The following is an 18948-nucleotide window of genomic DNA, read 5'->3' on the forward strand; positions in this document are numbered from 1 at the left end:
GGAAGGCTCTAACACAGTTGTTTCTAAGTGTCTCTCACCCAGCCAGGGAGGTAACTAAAATCACATGCAAGGATGGCCTCCCATAGCTGTGCATCTGGTAGAACTGGATGGGAGCAGCACAGCTGTGGACAAACCTGGACATGTGGGTGTCACTGGCACTGTCATCCAGTGAGAAGAGCTAGAGGGGACCCTGTGGCTCCCCAATGAGGTATGGAAGATCAGAATTACTAGTGTTTCCCACACCAACTGAGACAAGAGCCTGATCCTTGGCCAGGTGACTTGCAGGGTCAGGCTGTTTCAGTATTTTTTCCTCCGAGCCATTAGAGAGCTTAGTCAAAATTCTCAGAAATCCTGTACAAAGGAAGGCCACCATGTTGCATGACTTGGGCTCTTCTCTGGAAGGACCTGTGCCCACAGGACAGGACTGTGTGCATCCCTGCTACTCTCCTGAAGGTCATCAATTCTGTGCCCTTAGCATAGATTTGCTGCTTTTGTTCACACTGACAACATGCAAACTGGAGGGAGACCACACCACAGTGTTGACAGAAGAGCTTCTGGGAGAGACCAGAAGAGCACTGGAGTCAAGACTGTAAACCATACCCAGTGCATTCCAAATCCAGCTGTACCTGCCCAGGCAGAGACTCGTTGACAGCAAAAGAATTCTAGAGAAATTCTCCATGCACTGTAAGTCTGGCTCACTTAGCAGTTGGGCCTCACTGAATCCAGCCTAAGAGAGCAGCTGTGCTGTTTTGAAAGAACCTTCTCCTCTTTCCCTGTGAGCACAATCCAGACATAGAGAGAGAACAGAGAGAGCCCTTGGCCAAGACTGCTGCCACATAACTGCAATCAGGCCTGAAGACTCTGGTACGGTCAGAGCTGCACTTGAATCCAGGTGCACTGAACCTCTGCTTGAGAGAATTTGTCTGAAAATCAATGATTTTCAGAAAGTCATCATGGGAAGAGCTCAGAAGTTCAGTCCTTTCTGGGTTTAGATCCAAAGCAAAAATCTTCCCCAACAGCCCCATTTCTCACACCACACTCTGATCAGATGTCCCTGAAATTACTTTTCTTGTCAAAAAGTCCAGTCATCACACATTGCTCTGTGCAAACAACATCATTGTAACTGAATCCTGCAAATGCTCTCTTTATGCTTTCTTGCATAGATCCCAGAGTTCAAGGGCCAGGTCATGACTTCCTGAGACATCCATGCATTGTCCAGCAGGAAATCAGCAGGGAACACTTTCCCACTATGTTCTGTGAGCATGTGCTATAATCAATAATCATCCACAGTCCAGATTCAGCTTCCAAAATTATTTGAAGTTGTAAGCCCCAGTACTATCAAATGAATCCTAATGTTATATATAACTAAAAAGAACCAATAAAAAATAGAAAAAGAAAAAAATGAAAATTCAATGCTTGGGGCTGGGGATGTGGCTCAAGTGGTAACATGCATGGGGCACTGGGTTCGATCCTCAGCACCACATAAAAATAAAATAAAGATGTTGTGTCCACCAAAAACTAAAAAATATTTTAAAACTCTCTCTCTCTCTCTCTCTCTCTCTCTCTCTCTCTCTCTCTCTCTCTCAAAAAAAAAAAAAAAATTCAATGCTTGTAATTCCAGCATTACTACCAGATAGGGAGCCTTTGAACTCATATTTGTCTCCAAATGCTTCCCATAACTCAACATTTCCATTCACCTGTGGCCAGTAATAGGAAACCTGCCCTGAACTGCACAGGATTAACTTCCCCATCATGTGCATCAAAGACACATAAGGCAGTAGTAATTGGTACCCTCATATGTTTACCAGAGCCAGGATGAATGCTCACATTGTCTTGGGGGACTGGAAATGGAGAGACAGAGCATCTCCTAAAGGTATTAGTGATAGAATCCTGAAGACCTCCAGCAGGCTGTGAGAGTCACTTAGCAGATGCTCTGCTGATAGCTTGCACAGGAGAGATCTCCTCTGTGTGCTCTGTCCCATCCACAATGACTTCAGTGTCATCATCCTGTTCAATGGGCAGCAGTTCCTTTGTGGCTTCGGCAAGCTCTTTCTGCAGCCAGGCTTGCTGTCTCCTGGAGTCCTTTTCCTTCTCTGCATTGAGGCAGCTGGCTTCCTGGGCCTTCTTGGCCATCTGCCTAGTGACTGGCTCCTGGTTCTCTGCAGTAGTTTTCCTCAGGTTCTCCTCCAAGACAGTAGAAGTGACCTTCATGGTATCATATTTGTCCTTCAAGGTCTGGTTGGATATGTCAACATTCCATGTGCCACTGTGTCCAGGAACTGCAGGATTATCTCCCCAAAGACTCTCTCTGCATCCAGTTACAGCACCTCAGCTCCTCTGCAAGGTGGCATGTCAGCTGGAGATGCCAGCAACACTTAAGCCTGAAGAAGTGGCATGTTGCCACAGCACCTAAGGGACTCCTATCCTAGTGGAGGCCTGTGACCACAGCATAAAGGGACCAAAGGAGACAGGAAGGAGAGCAGCCCCAGAGATCAGCTCCACACACAGGTGCTCCCAATGCCATGTCCATTTTGTAATTGTTTGAGATTTACTTTTCTAACATTTGGTGATGTTTATTGTGTCTCTGTTCATGAAGAATATTAGTTCATCATTTTCTTATTTCAAAATGTCCTTGGGATGACTGAGGTTCTTGCTCAGCAGTAGAATCCTTGACTAGGGTTCACAAGGCCCTGGGTTTGATCACCAGCACTGAAAAAAAGTAATACTAGTTATAAGTTTTAATAAAACATTTAAGTGTTGTTTGGGCATTTTGTGACCAGGATTCTTCTGACCTCATATTATGGGTTTGGCTGTATCGTATATCCAGGGCATGTTATCAGAAAAACTTTGGATAAGGTTAGTATTATTTCTTTCTTAAATATTTGACATAATCACCAATGAAGTCATAGTTTTAGAGTACATTTGATATGTTTTTTATAAATTTGATTACTATCACATGTATATATACTTATTCAGATTTTTCACTTTTTTCTGGTTTTTTTAAAAAAATATGTTGTCATTGAATTAAATGTTTTTTTATACAATAGAACCTTACAGGAAGATACACAATACTACATTATTGTAGTACATTAGGATCTATTGAGATGCTTTTTGTATTTGGTATTGCTTATTGTGCTTCTCTCTTGCTTGGTCTTGCTCTCAGCTTTTTGAACAATCATTTTCCATTTTATTGTTTTTCTTTATGGTGTCATCATTTTCTATTTTATTTTTCCTCCTATCTTTATTATTTCCCTTCATCCATTTACTTTGGCTTATTTCCTTTCTTTATTTGTAGCTTCCAAGTTGGGAGCTCAAGACATCCTTGATTTTATGTGTCTTTTTCTAATGTAAGCAGGTGGATGTAGAAATGCTCTTTTAAGATCTTCTTCATCTACCTACTATTGCTGTTGCTTGGTTGAATCTCAGTTATCCTTCAGCTCAAAATAATTTCCAATTTTCCTTGTAATTTTTTAACACACATGTATTTTTAAAGGTAATACACTACTCAATTCCAAAAGGTTTGGTTATCTTTCAGATACTTACAATGTTGACACATAATTTAATTCTGTTGTCAAATAATATACACTGAAAAAAATTCTTAAGAAAATCTTGAGACTCACTTTATGATTGTATGAGTTAACTTGCCAACACTGTGACAAAATACCTAAGATAAACAACTTAAAAGAAGGAAAAATGTGTTTAAGCAAATGTTTTAAAAGGTTAAATCCATGGATTCTTTGCCCCTTTTCTTTGACCTGTGGTGAAGCCAAACACTTTGGTTGGGGTCATGTGGTGGATCAAGGGTGTTCACATCATTGTGTGTGGGAAGTGAGGGAGCAGAAGAGGTCCAAGTCCTTATTGCCTCCTTCCAGGACATGCCTCCAATGACTTTACTTCCTCAAAATAGGTCCCAGTTCCCAAAGTTTCCACCACTCCCAATAGTGTCATCGGTGAGGGACCCAACATTCAGCACATAAGTATGTGTGGAAAATACAAGATTAAAACTATAACCACGATGTACCTCACAGTTTACTTTGGTGAATGTTCCATGTAATCCTGAAATGAATGTTTCTTCTCTATCTGCTAGATATAATAATCTAAATACCCTTGTAGTATTTAAATCTTTTATAGCCATACACACTTTTTTCTTTTCTTGTACTTGTTTTACCTTTTACAGACAACAAATGTTTATAACTCTATATGTGATGGTAGATTTCCTTTAATTCTTGTCATTTTTCTCTACACGTATTTTGAAACTCTTATATTAGGTGCACACACATTTATGAATTGCATGTTTTCTTAAAATATCAATTACATTTTAGTCTAGATTATAAATTTAGGACTCTTCTGGTTTAATGTGGTGATGAACAGATGGAGAGGAACTGGTGGGTTCCAGCTTTCCCTTGCTCTCCTCCATTTCCACAGAGCTCTCCTTCGTAACTGCTGCCAGCATAGACCCACAGTGGCATGAAGCCCATACCCAGATATCTGGGTGCAGAACCACAAAGGAATAACTCCCTAGGTGAGTCCAGCACTTCTTTCCTTGAGGACACACTTGAGTTAATGGACATATCAGCTCTATGCATTACCTTCATTACCTTCTCAGTGGTTCTTCTGACTCTCCAACTCCACTGTTTAGATCCTCTCCCTCAATTCTCCCTTTAATTTTTGAAAATGTTATTTTCTGAGAAAGTAAAAAATGTAATATTCTAACTGGTATTTATGAAAAAAGAAGGAAAACACACATTAGTATTATCAAGAATGGCATGTAATATCATTAAAGATCCTAAAAATATCAAGAGCATAATATGGAAATTTTATAACATTATTAACTACCCTATCATATAAATTCAAATGTGGATTCATTTCTTGAAAACCCCAAACTACTAAACTAACTCAAAATGAAACCATATTAATAATAAAAAATAATCTCTATGTCCATATTAATTAACTGGGTAATTTTGTTAACAACTAAAGAAGAAACATTATAAAAGTTACAGAATTTTTTTTTCAGAAAATAGAAAAGGAGGAAATATTTCATGATTTATTTTGTGAAGTCAGCATGACCTTAATACAATACTAAAGAGATCCCTGCTTTCTAAAAGAAACTTAACCAAAGAACCCCAAAACCTACATATCAATAACCCTTGTGAACATACATGCAAATTTGTAATAAAATATTAAAAATTAATTCCAGCAATGTAAAAATAAGCAATACAATAAGTGGGTGTGATTTTTTTTTCTAATATGAATTCAACTGCATTAAAGTACACACTAATAACTGGTGAGACATTTTTTTTTTCTGCCTGTGTAAAGATTAGTATTTGACCCAGGACTGGGAAAGAAGATCCATCTTCACTGAAGTGGGTACATATTATTCAATTCATCCACAGTCCCATAAAAAATAAAGATAGAGAACTGAACATGATGGCTCACACCTGTACTCCCACTTCTTGAGAAGCTAAGGCAAGATCTCAAGTTCAAGGCCAGCCTGGAAAACTCAGTGAGACCCTGTCACAAAATAAAATAAAATAAAAATGGCTGGAATGTACCTTGGTGGCAGATTGCTTGCCTAGTATGTAAAAGGCTCTGGAGTCATTTTCTAATACTGCAAAGGATAATAACAGCAATAATAATCAAGATGGAGGAATAACTAATTCACTTTGTCTTCTGGAGCTGGGACAGTCATCACTTCAACTCTGCAGTGAAAGCTCCCCTGCTTCTTAAGACTGTGGACTCAGACTGAATTACATCTGGTTCTCCAGCTTTGATGGCATATCATGGGACTTCCTGCCTTCACAATTGTGGGACAAATCTCATAATGCATCCTTTTATATCTATATATCTTATTGGTAGACTTTGTGGGGGGAGAAACTCCTTAATTGCTGGGTTAAACCCAGGGATGTCTGACTGGCTCTCTGTAAAATAATCAATTGTTGTAATTCACTATGTTGATAGTTGAATACTAAAACTACATAATAATATCAGTTGGCATAGAAACTGTATTTGACAATATGTATTGCACTACTCAATTTTAAGACTCACTATAAAGCCACAGTTAACAAGATATTGTACTATGGGCAAAGGGATAAACACATAAATGAAAATAACAAAAAGATTAACCTACACAAAGAGGGCCTCATCAGTATGGTCAATTGATTATTGACAAAGAGGCAAAGGCAATTCAGTGAGAACATCTATTGGTGATTTAAAAAAAATAGCATATTAGGAATAGAAGAAAAACTTATCAAACTGATAAAGGATATCTATGAAATGGAATAGCTAACATCACAGTCATCATATTTCCTGGGGAAAACCAAATGCCCTCCCCTCACACTGGTAAAAAGGCAAAGTGGCCACCCTCACCAGTCACATCAGCATTCTATGTCAGTCCTAACCAACGAGATAGTGCAGAAGAAGAAAGGCATCCATTCTTGGAAAGACAGAGATAAAACTATTTCTATCACAGATGATATGATTGTCCATATAGAATATCCCAAAGATTCTGGGTAAAAAACTCCCCAAAATATTAAAACTAATGAGCGGGATTAGCTAAATTGTAGGGTGCAATGTACACAAACAAAATTCAAATGTATTTCTATTAATAGAAATATATATAACTAGAAAGCAAACTTTTGAAATCAATACCAATTTAAAATAGTTTTCCCAAAATGAAATACTTCAAAAAAAAACATATAAGAGTGTATAAGTGGCAAAGAATTTTAAAAGGATAAACGAACACCTAAATTAGGAGATATAATGTCTTTATGGGTTAGAAGACCCACAGAGTAATAGCTGAGTGATATCTGTACTCACCAGAGGAAGAAAAGCTGGGGCTTGATGGAGCCTGAGAAAGGGCTTGCAAATCTAGGGCGAGTTGGGACTTGTTCATTACTGTGGTTCCATGCAGTAATGGTGAGCACTCTGGACACTTTAAGTCCAACAATCAGAGTTTAATTCTAGGTGGAAACTTTTGTCTAGTTGGGGTAAAGCCCATTTTCTCTCACTCCTTAAGTGAGACTTGGTTTCCCCTCCAAGTTCTACTTGAGGGGAGAGGCAGGATTCAGGACAGGGAAAGAGGCTGCTCAAGACAGTGGCTGCTCCCTGAGTCCTCCATGGTACCCTGCTGCTTGTCCATTCAGCCCTGTCCCCCAGTGATGTCCCCTGGCTCCTCATTAATTCAGGGGCCTGAGGCCACAACCACTGGGAAACTGGATACATCAAATCTGGGTGTTCAAGCTTGGGACATCCTGTCCCCAGTGACTCTGAGGGCTCCATGCTTGCTGGCACTGGAGGTCTCCACCCCGTGGCCAATGGGCCCCATGACCCTGCAAGACCCCCCCCCCTCTGTCCTCAGGTGACCCTAAGCCCGCTGATGACCAAATCCTTCGCCAGGACACCTGCTTCTATTTAGACCTATTGTCCTATTTCCATTCAAGTAGAAAATACTTGAAATAGGAAAAAGTGTTATTTAGCTCAGAGGTGGGATGATCAGACTCAGTTTCCAGTCCTAGGTTCAAGCGGTTGGGAGCAGTTCAGTCAGTTAGATTAACTGTCACCCACGTTTGACAGGAAGAATCGCGTGCTTCCGAGTGTCTATTGAGGCCAGTAGGGGGCGCAGGTGCCCAGGATTTTGCGCCTCAGTGTAGGGAATCCCTGCGGAGTTCGTCCTGGGAGAAGGTGAGAGGAGCCTGAAGCAGCTCCAGGGGCGCCCCCAGCATCGCAGGGTTGCTCCTTGCTTCTGCCAGGCTCTGCTCTGTGAAGGCGCCCTTGGAGACCATGAAAAGTGATTGCGATTTCCTCCTCTTCACGGAGAAATGTAGAAGAGGATTTGAAAGGACCTTCCTGTCTAGTTAAAATGTTCCCCACCTGGCACTAGACAGGCTTTTCTTTGATTTTTTTTTTTTAATTTCGTTGGAAAATGGTTGCTTTTTTGAGGGTCGCACTTGGGAGCATCTGAAAAGAAAGAGTTGGGAGCCTTGGATGGTCGTGTAGGGAGGGGATAGCAACAGAAAGGAGAGAGAAGAGGGTCTACCAGCAAGGAGCCAAGAGGGTAGTTTTCAGTTGCTGGGTTTGTTTTTTCTTTTTTGGAGGGTGGGTGGGTGTAGGGGGTGAGTATCAGGGATTGAATTCAGGGGCACTCGACCACCAAGCCATGTCCTCAGCCGCATTTTGTGTTTTCTTTAGAGACAGGGTCTCTCTCAGTTGCTGAGGCTGGCTTTGAACTCCTGATCCTTCTGCCTCAGCCTCCCCAGTTGCTGGGATTATAGGCAGGAGCCACCACTCCTGGCAGTTCCTGGGTTTGAAACACCAGATTTGCCCAAAATATATGTTTGTCTTGTTTATGGAACATCAAAAAGCTTAAACTGAGCCATAAATGGAAAATGTACCCCCTCACACAGCTGTGAAGGTAGGAAGCCTGGAGTGTCCTATTCTGCCAACCCAGAGGGTCTCTCCTCTCCATATTGCATCTATTAGTATCCTGTGAAGACAGTGCCCTTTGGTTTCATTGTCCAGCTGCCTCCACTATCCACTACCAGCTGCAGTTCCAGGGCTAGAGATTGATTCACAGTTGTCCACCCAGTTGTCTTGCTTGCCTAGGCTAAGTGGACACCATTCCTGGAATCACATATCGAGTGTCCTTTGGGGGTAGTGAGCCAACCTCAGGACTGCTGATTGATCATGACTTTTATAAAAGAACAGGCAGTAATTAGCAGGCTCTTAAGCTTTTTACAAGAGTGGGACAATGCTGGCAGAGTCTCAAGGAATCACATCCTCAACAATTTCATTCAAACCCACCAAGGCATGACTTCCCCTGAATTGAAGCAGGAGTTTTCCCAAGGATCCAGCTTGTTCCTTGTAAGCTTGATCCTGCCTTAGAAGCAGGTAGCCTTTGCTGAGTGGTCGAAACAATAGAAAATTTCAAAAGAAAAAGAGAACAGTTTTAAGGAAGCTTTTCTCTTGATATTCTCTAATATTTTAGAACAGGGCATTTGATGATTAAAAAAAAAAAGCCATGTCCTTAGCCCCATTTTGTATTTTATTTAGAGACAGAGTCTCACTCAGTTGCTGAGGCTGGCTTTGAACTCATGATCCTTCTGCCTCAGCCTCCCCAGTTGGTGGGATTACAGGCATATCCCCAAAGTCAAGGATTCCATCGACTTCCATATTCCCAACTTGTAAGTGTGTCCCCAGTCTGACCTCTATCTCTTTTTTCTCCTATCAGGTGGAACTTGGTATTCTTTCTTAGGACTAATACTCATTTGTTCAACATTTAAATCCCTTCCCATCTCCTCAAGGACTTTATTTTTTCTCTCCAGTAGTGTTCCCCTTTGCCTCATTACCAGCTTTTTTCATCAGTATTTTGTATGCTGGAATCTCTTTTGCCTTAAAAATAAAATTAAATCCATGCCTCAAACGTAAGTTGCACCCAGATCCTGCCCTTCATAGTGAAGCTTGTTGAAAAGGCTAGTTACTCTCCCTGTCTCCACATGCTCTCCTGGTTCCTCTTTTGCCTACTGCAGTCTAATCTCTGTTGCCCTGACTCCACTGATGCTGGTCTGGTCAAGAGTACCAATGGTTTTCTAATTGTGGAGTCCAGTGACTACATCCTCATTCCTTATACATGAGCCGAGTGGCATTTTTCAATCAAACTTTCCCACTTCTCAAAACACTCTTCCCTGGGTTTCTGTGATGCCAAGACTCTTTGTTTCTCCCTTTTTTCTTCTTTAAGGGAATACTTTCCCTTAAATGTAGTTGTTCCTTGAGACTCCATCTATTTTACCTCTTCTCTGCTCACACTATCAAATTCTCCCTCAGTGGTCTCATCCATTTTCATGATAATTTCCTTCTGGAATCTGGGCTCCATATTTATATACCCAGCTACTCTCTCCACTCATGCCTCAGGATGACTCTCATATTTCTGGCTTGGGAAACGAGGTGAATGGGAAGATAACATAAAAAGAAAGCAAGTTTAGGTGTAGTTAAGTTTGAGTTGGGACATGCTGAGTTTGAGGTTCCTGTGTTCAGGAGCCCTGTAGGCAGAGCAGGACTGAAAGCAGATTTGGACATCTTTGAGGTAGTTTGTATCATGGTAAGATCTGGGGGTATTCTTGGTCTGTCTGCCTGTGGATTCATCTCAGACCATTTCATTTATTTTGTTTTGTTTGGCAGGACAAAGGATTGAACCCAGGGTCACCGTACTACTGAGATATAACCCGAGTCCTTTATATTTTTTGTTTTGAAAAAGGATCTCATTAAATTGCCAGAGCTTGCCCTTGGACTGTAATCCTCCTGCCTCAGTCTTTCTGGTAACTGGCTTATAGGTGTACATCACTACACCCAACTCAGACCCTTTTATTATAGAGTTTTCCCCTAGCCTGAACCCCCTTTTCTTCTGAAACCCCCCTTTTTATTTAACTAATTCATACTCCTATATTCAGACCTCAATTTAAACATCAGTTTTTAGAAAGCCCTTCACTGAGGCCCAGACTACTTGAGAACCTGAGTTTCCCATTACCTGTACTCACAGTCCCTCCCTCTGTCCTGATAGTCATAACATTTGATTGTTACTACCTGGTCAATATCTCTTTCACCCCCACTGAGGGACCAGGAGCTGCATCTGTCTCCTTCATTGTTCAGTTCTGCATTTCTATTATCTAGGAGGGCTGGCACTTGTTTGCTGAATAAAGGAAAGAATGAACCAGAGAGTCTGCAGCTGGGCAGGACTGAAGACTTAATTAAACAGAGCTGTTTTTTTCCTTCCATTTAAGTTTCTGATAAAATTATTAAACAGCCTGGTGTAGTGGCACATGACTGTAATCCCAGCTATGGGTGTGCTGGGGTGGAAAGATCACAAATTCTGGGCCACCTGGGTGGCTTGGTGTGACCTGTTCTCAAAATGGAAAGTAGGGGCTTCTGGAGATGTGGGGATGGAGCTCCATGGTAGAATGCTTGCCTGACATGCATGAGGCCCTGGATTTGATACCACCAAAATAAACTTTTTAAAAAGTAAAAAGGGCTGAGGATATAACTCAGTGAGAAAGGGCACCTACTTTTTTTTTTTTAATTATTGATCAGATTCAAACCTAGAACACAGACCAAAGGGAATATCAGAATATGTCTCTAGGTTCACCCTAATGCCGTCCTTTGGTGTGCATAAAAGAGTTGCTACAGTCTGGCTGGGCACAAAATCACAAACCACTCAAGCAGGAACAAACTTTATTTCCAAAACTCCTGTGAACACCACGCATGCGGCCTTCAGGAAAATCCCTCCTCCGGAAATCCTTCCTACCACTCTTCCCCAAACAATGGGAACTCTCCGGGAGTCCCTGGGGAGCTCCAAAATAACAGGCGGAGGAGGACAGCAGGGGTCCAATATCCAACTGAATGCACATCTTAACATAATCATTATCATCTCAATGGCTTGCTGGCATCACCTTTCAACCAAAAATGCCATGCATCATTCCTACTTGGCTATGGCTCTTAGCAAAGAGGTTTAAAATAAAGGTTAAGGTTGGGGACATAGCTCCATGGTAGAGTGCTTCCCTAACATCACGAAACTCTAGGTTTTAATCCAGCTCAGCAAAAAATTAAAAATAACACGTACAAATTACTAGTCTACCTCCCTACGCCCACACCACCCCTAGGGTTCTGATTTAACAGATTAAGTATAGGGCCCTGACCTTTTTTTTAACAAGTGCTCCCAATAACTCTGATGCTATGGTTCACGGATCATGCTTTGAGAAATGTCAGTACCTGTAATCTGGCTTCTCAACCCTCAAATCATGAAACTAAGCTCACCGTGGTTATCAGCAACCTCTGTGCAGCCAAATTTAGATTTCCAGTTTTCTTTCCTTGTCTTACTTAACATTTTCCACTTGAACACAGGGTGAGGTAAGTGAGGCAGGATCTCAGGTGCAGAGTCAGATCCTGTTTTTATGTAAAATGTTGATATTTGATTCATCATGAATTTTATATTAATTTGATTATTTTAAATGTTGCATTGAAATCTGATTTTATTGCTGAGGTGTTTTTTTTTTTATTTTGGTGCCCTTTACAGAGATGATTTACCACTGAGCTATATCCCCACCCCTTTTTTTGGGGGGTCTTGCTGGGTTGCAAGGACAAGCCTCAGGTTTACAGTTCTCCTGTCTCAACTGCCCAAGTCACTGGGATCATAGGTGTCTGCCATTGCACACAACTTTGGTGCCCCTTTAAATTTGAGATCCAAGGCAAGTGCTGTGCCTCCTTCACCTCATCTAGTCCAGCCTGATGGCCTCTGCCCCTTCTCAGCTCTCTTCTTCTTGTCCTTCTTTCTATTGCTATTTCTCTTTCTCAGCTGCAGAATTTCCTCCCACTCCTAAATGTTAGTGTTTCCAAGGATTCTGTGTCCAGCCCACTTCCTTTCTTACTCAGTCATTGCACTTGTGCTAGGCATCATCATTCTTCCCCATACCTCAGGTGCTAGTAATCGTGCCTTACATTTAGTGGACATTCAGCTAATGCTTATGCAATGACTGGATGAACCAGGCCTTAAAGGTACAGCTGTAGATTCACTTTCTATAGCCAGAATTATGTATTATTTCCTAACTTTGGGAGGTGGGGGGAGTACTGAGGACTGACATTTATTATAGGTAAGAAAAAATGAACTTGGAAAGATTGAGTAATTTACTAGTAAATAGGAATGGATCTGTCTCACCCAAAGCCCATAGGCCATCTATTGTACTCCAGGATCTCCCACTAGGTAGGCAGTGCAAACCCACAACTCCACCTGCAACACCATACAGGGAGACCACCCACATCAGCAGCCTCGCCCACTCCCTATGTCTACAGGTAGAAAGGCCTGGCAGGAAGAACCTGGGCTAGCCTGCTCAGGTTCAAATCCCAGTTCCACCAGTTCCCTTTGGTAACTTCATGTTATACTCATGGAGTAAATGGAAATACTGACAGTGAGCACCAGAGAGCTATAGTGAGGATTATATGAGACAATTAAAGCAAAGCAGTTAGCACACTGCCTGGTACTTGTTATCTACTGCTGATACTATGGCAACCTTCTAGAACTAAATAATGAAAATAATAGACCCAAAATATGTATAGCAACTGACTATGAAAAGAAGACCAGTCTAGTACAGAGAGAAAAGATGGTGACAAAAGTTGGTTGGCCTAGCTGGTCACTGAAGAAAAGGAGAATGCACTGAGTCAGGAACAGGGCAGAGGATGGGGGAACAGGGGATAAGGTAGGGATAAAGAGACTTCCATGTGGCTGATAACCTGGCCCCCAGCTATGGTGGCAACATGCAGGGGAGCCTAGCTCTAGAGCAAATGATGTTTTTGTAGTAAAGAGCCTTTCCTAATGAACCAATCTGTATTTACTTCTATTGGCATCCTGGGAACCAGGGTGCAGCAGAGATAATTTGACTCATTCCCCCACCCTTCCCCCAACAAAGCATTATTAGCTCCAACCCATTACATTAGCTCTTATCAGTCTTGGAAGCTCTCAGTCATCCTCCATGAGCTGTAATAATTTCAGCTAATTTCTTAAAGTGTTCAAAGAGCCTGTGATATGTTATGAGCCTAGTAATTGTTGACTGGTTCCCTTTCTATTGTGGCTTGATTTTATACCTTGTATCCAAGCTGACACATGCTGTGGGTGCTATATTATGATGAGACTTTTTGCAAAGGCTGATTTTTAAAAATAAACATTAAATATTGAGGCTGTTTTAAATCAAAGTTTAATTTTTCTACCATCTCTTATTATTCTTATTAGGAAGCCATACAATTCTTCATAAGGACAGCAACCTCCAGTGTAAAACTTCGAGCAAGTACACAATTGATAATTAATTAGGAAGTTGAAATCTAGGATTGGGCCCAAAATAATGAACTATACTGAGACGCAAGAGTACAATGATCATGGCTTAGAGAGACTTGAGAAATTGACCCTTAGCTTTTTCCATGCACCTTTGATTGATGCAATCATCCTTGCTCCCTAGGGAACCTGTCAGAGCCAAGTGGCTAAACTACCCTGGAGGAACTTCCTGGACAACAAGGAATGACCCAGCACCTATCCTCTGTGTGTTGGTTGCCCCTTCCCCTTTAGCTCCTCTCAGAGTAAAGGGTGCACTCCAGCTGCTTTGTTATCCTGGACCTGAAGGGTTACCCAGAATCAGGCACAGAATCTATTTCTCTAGGGAAAACCACCCTTAAAAGCATTCTTTGACTTGTGGTTCAGCTATATCACTTTACCTATGTTTAGAAAAGCTTTTCAGGTCAATTGGCATCTTCTTATCAGCTGTGGGCAGGTAAGATCCACTCTAGAGAAATTCCAGTCTCTTGGTATCCTGGGCATTCATATCACATGGGATTCTAGGTATCTGTAGGTGCCCCCTAACCTTCAAGATGGGCCCAGATGTAGTGTCCCCCAGAAGTCTGCTCCAATGACTCCTCCATCCCATGTTCCTCATTGGCCCTTTACTAGTTAGTATCCTTTTGATTGAGAATTACAGAAAAGTAATTCCTGCTACACTCAGGAAGAAGAGATTTATTGGATTGCTTAACTGAACAACCCAGAGGTGGAAATACATATTTCAGACCTGACTAAACCCAGGGGCTCAAACAATATCATCAGTATTTGGTCCCACCCTCCCTCTTTCCCCTCAAGGTCTCCATCGGTTCTCTATATTCAGAGGCTCTGTGAGCTGGGGTTCCCAGGAGCTCCAGACATGCATCTTATAGCTCAGCTATGCTGAAAAGAAACCAATCTTTTACATGGGTCCCAAGAATATTCTGGCTTTTGAGCCTCATTGGATCAGCTTAGGTCACATTCCTGGCCCCGCACCAATTTCATAGCCAGAAGGATGACATACCTGTCACCTGTTTACCCCACTAAATTCACATGACCCAAGAATGGAGGAAGCATGATTCCCCAAGGGACAATCAAGGTGCTATTACCAGCAGAAGGGGAAACAGAGGCTGGAAAGCCCAAAATAAAGAGATGTCCACTTCCTGCTAGAAGGAAGAATATCCAAAGTATCATATCACTTTACCTATGGACGTTTCTAGGATAGGAGGCAAAATATGTGAGGAAAGGAACTTAGACTCCCTTAGGAGGTCAGTATCAAGGAATTTGTCAAATCTTCTACTCCCTGGACAGTAATTGGTACCTGGGAGAATTTCTTGAGGTCAGAGGTGTCCTAAATTGTTAGAAATACTTGGACCAGAGAAAATCAAGGAAGAGGGCAAGAAGGAATCTACCAAGCTTCTTCAGCTTATTTCAAACTCAGAAAGTTTGGAAAGCTATAGTGGGTACTGTGTGTGATGAGGTGTCCAGGCTCCCAAGGAGCCTGGGTGGAATGGTGGCAATACCTGCCACTCTATTTTGGGCTTTCCAGCCTCTGTTTCCCCTTCTGCTGGTAATAGCACCTTGATTGTCCCTTGGGGAATCATGCTTCCTCCATTCTTGGGTCATGTGAATTTAGTGGGGTAAACAGGTGACAGGTTCATCATAGGACTGATGCACAAGCAAGCATTTCTTACATGGCTCAATTAGCTTCTGTCCATATCACCACCAGAAGACCAGACAAGATTTTTTTTCTAGCTGTGCACAGTGGTGCACATCTGCAATCCCAACAGATCAGGAGTCTAAGATCACAAGTTCAAAGTTGGCCTCAGCAACTAAGCAACACCCTGTCTCTAAATAAAAATACAAAAAAGGAAAACAGAAAGAAAATGTATGTAACTTCCAAAAACTATTTGTGTTTTTAGAGTTCTGGTTTGAGAAACTTAATAGGCAAATGATCACTGATGATATTGACAAATATTGTTAATGGTAACATTTCTAGTATGAAATTAGTTTTTATGTTTAGCTCAAAATAAATGCATCACACATTGCCAGAATTAAAACTAAAGATGAACACTTAGAGAGAAAAGGGTGGAAACACATTGTTTCCATCTCTTGGGAAACCAATAAGGCAAGTGCTGTAATTTGGCTTTTTTTTTTTTTAAAGGACTAGTCTAAGCAAACAAAACAAACCAAAAACCAAAACCTCTCCCCCAATTTCCCTCTACTGTCAGATGTATCTGTCAGGACTGTGCCTGGCTAGATAGAACCCCCAAACCCTCCAATGTAACATTAAACATAAAAGGGATTTGAAAAATTGAGAAAAACCTTTTAACCTGTTCATGTAAAAACCCTTTCTAAGGAGATTTAGTAAAGGTAACATCCATTGGCAGCTTAGTTGAGGTTTCTGTTGGGTGTGTTGGTGCATGAGCACACAGTTAATTCAAATTAGAGTCACCAGGGTGCAACTCACATCTCTGTGGTAACAGAGATGTTGTTAAAGTTGAACTTAAGTTTCAGTACATACTTCTTATTTACCTAAGCAATATCAAAGACAATGTATTCATTGTATAGTAGGCAGGTGTGGATAACACCTGATGAGATCCCAGTAATTTATACTCTCCAGAGTAATACTAGCCAAAGGATCAGGGATAGTTTTGCCCAAATCTTTTGACACTCTGCTTGTCCTGCAGTAATTGGTTGATATGTGAAGCATGCTTCAGTTCATACATGATCCCCAGGACAACTTCTCCCAACAGGATTTAACCTATCTTGTCTCCCTGAGATGTGCAGAAGTAGTAGGTACTCTTTGAGACCATATCAGCAAAAAATATCCCTTTGCCAAACATGTAGCCTGCTACAGGTGCTTCAGGCAGGGCTATGCCTAGACAGGGGAACAGGATTCCAGCAAAGTTGGTGGTCCTGCACCTGTGCCACAGCAACCTTTGATTGTGAAGCTTCTTAAAGGGTTTGTACTGTTGGCTCTCCCCTTTGCACTCTACCTTAGAGATATCCAAACTTACAGGTCATAGGCATTGTGCATGTTTGCCTGTGTTCCTAACATACTTCCTGATGATCTCTGCTTCTTCAGAGTCTTTGTCAACTACCTTAACGTCACTTTTGAGCTTCTTATAGTTGACATCAATGGGGTCCTTGCTACTGTCATCAGATCCACCCCTAAGCCAACTGCAGGCCATCCCAATGTCCAGGAAGTTGTCCAGTATTTGTACTTTGGTCTGCACACTGTCTGCATTGTTCAGAAGCAGGGCTTTCTCATCCCATAGTCAAGGGGCATCAGGGTGTAGAAGCAATTTGGTGGGGAGTGGGGGGGTATGTCTGGGATTGAATTCAGGGGCATTTGACCACTAAGCCACATCTTCAGCCCTATGTTGTATTTTATTTAGAGACAGGGTCTCAGTGAGTTGCTTAGTACCTTGCCCTTGTTAAGGCTGGCTGGAACTCACCATCCTCCTGCTTCAGCCTCTTGCACTGCTGGGATTACAGACATGTACCACCATACCCAGCCTACACATATAAGCCAAGGAGTTTTAAATTTTCTTTTGAGTAGAGTCCTGTTTGGTGACAAGTTAACACTCCCACTAAATGAAATGAATAGATTTTAAATGGATATTAAAGAAAAGGCTATCCTGTCTCCAAGAAAGTATATAAACTTCTCCAAAAATCATATAATTTAAGACATGTCTCTCAAGTACAACCCACTGGCAGTAAAATCTGATACTTTGTACACCTGCAGAGGTACACATCTGAATGACAATAAGGCTCCAAAATTAAAAGGCTGATGCTTGCTGAGTATCCAAGAAACCTTCCAACAACACAAAACAATTCCCACTAATACTGCACAGCAGTGCTTGTGAGCTGGAGCCGGATGTGGAGCCAGGTGCTGCAGGCCAGATGCCAAGACTGGCATGCCCAGGAGGCACAGGCTCTTGCTGGAGAGACATCACTGATCATCTGGAGTGCAAGAGGGTGTGAAACAGAACTGAGCCCAAGAGAGGAAAGCACATACTTTTTTGCATGAATCCCTCTGCTTGGTCATAGCTCTGAGTATCTAGTCCCCCAAGTTCACACTGTCAGATTCACTGAATTTTTTTTTCATGTTTTACATGAACAATAGCAATCTTTTAATAAAAATTAGTAACATTTCCATAGGAAAGGTCTCTAATTGAATACAAACTATACAGATGATAAAACTGTCATAGATTGGAATATGCACAAATATTTCTACATACCCAAATTTTGGCAAAGAAGATCAAGGACAGAGATAGAAAACCCAAGAAGGCAAGTTCTATTTGTGCCTAATTCATGCAAAATAGGGGTACCATCTTGCAGGCTTTGAAAGACCAGGAACGTGATGCCTATGACACCCATCCCAACTCAATCTTTAAGAGGTTAGGGAGAGGCCTGTGTAATCATGTAATATTCCTTCTTTTTCAAAAAAGTGAAAAAGATAATCGATGAAACATAAAAATATCTGATTTTGTGTTCTTTGTTTTTCTAAGCTAAGTGTATATCTTTCAGTACCTGCAGGGAAGTCTCATCATGTTTGACAGACATATAAAAACACTGTTTTTCTCTCATATAAAAGAAGTGAATTTTGTAATCTTGACAGTACACTGAGATACAATACTTTGGACATGACTTACATGTCCATTTAATATCTATTTAATAAAATTGCAAACTTCTCAGTAGAAAGTTTTCTAACTATATGATTGGCACTTCAATTTTGTCTTTTTTGTATAAATACTCAGTTTACCCTGATTTGGTTAATTTCTCTTCCACTGCTAATCTGCTAGCCAAAAATTCTTGTCACTTGAAAAAAAGAACTCTCTTAATACTTCATTTACCTTTCATTCTTTTATTATTTATTTAGAATTTACTATATCCCTGGCTACATATATGTAAATATGTATAAGGTATGTTTTCTCTTGCAAGAGATAAACCAGCAGTGGAGGTGGTGTGTGCAAAAGTTGAGAGAGAGAGAGAGAGAGAGAGAGAGAGAGAGAGAGAGAGAGAGAACAGATGCAAACCCCAGCTGTCTTCCCCATGACAGCTCTGATTCTCCTTTCTGTGATAAGCGTTGGTCCTTAGGC

General features: G+C 41.3%; 1 pseudogene; it reads right to left on the reverse strand.

The window, feature by feature from the left end:
* Nucleotides 1-457: 457 nt before the first annotated feature.
* LOC113178437 (autophagy-related protein 16-1-like) lies at nucleotides 458-17034 on the reverse strand (annotated as a pseudogene).
* Between the last annotated feature and the right edge of the window lie 1914 nt (nucleotides 17035-18948).

Source organism: Urocitellus parryii, chromosome 11 (genome assembly GCF_045843805.1).
Source record: "Urocitellus parryii isolate mUroPar1 chromosome 11, mUroPar1.hap1, whole genome shotgun sequence".
NCBI lineage: Eukaryota > Metazoa > Chordata > Mammalia > Rodentia > Sciuridae > Urocitellus > Urocitellus parryii.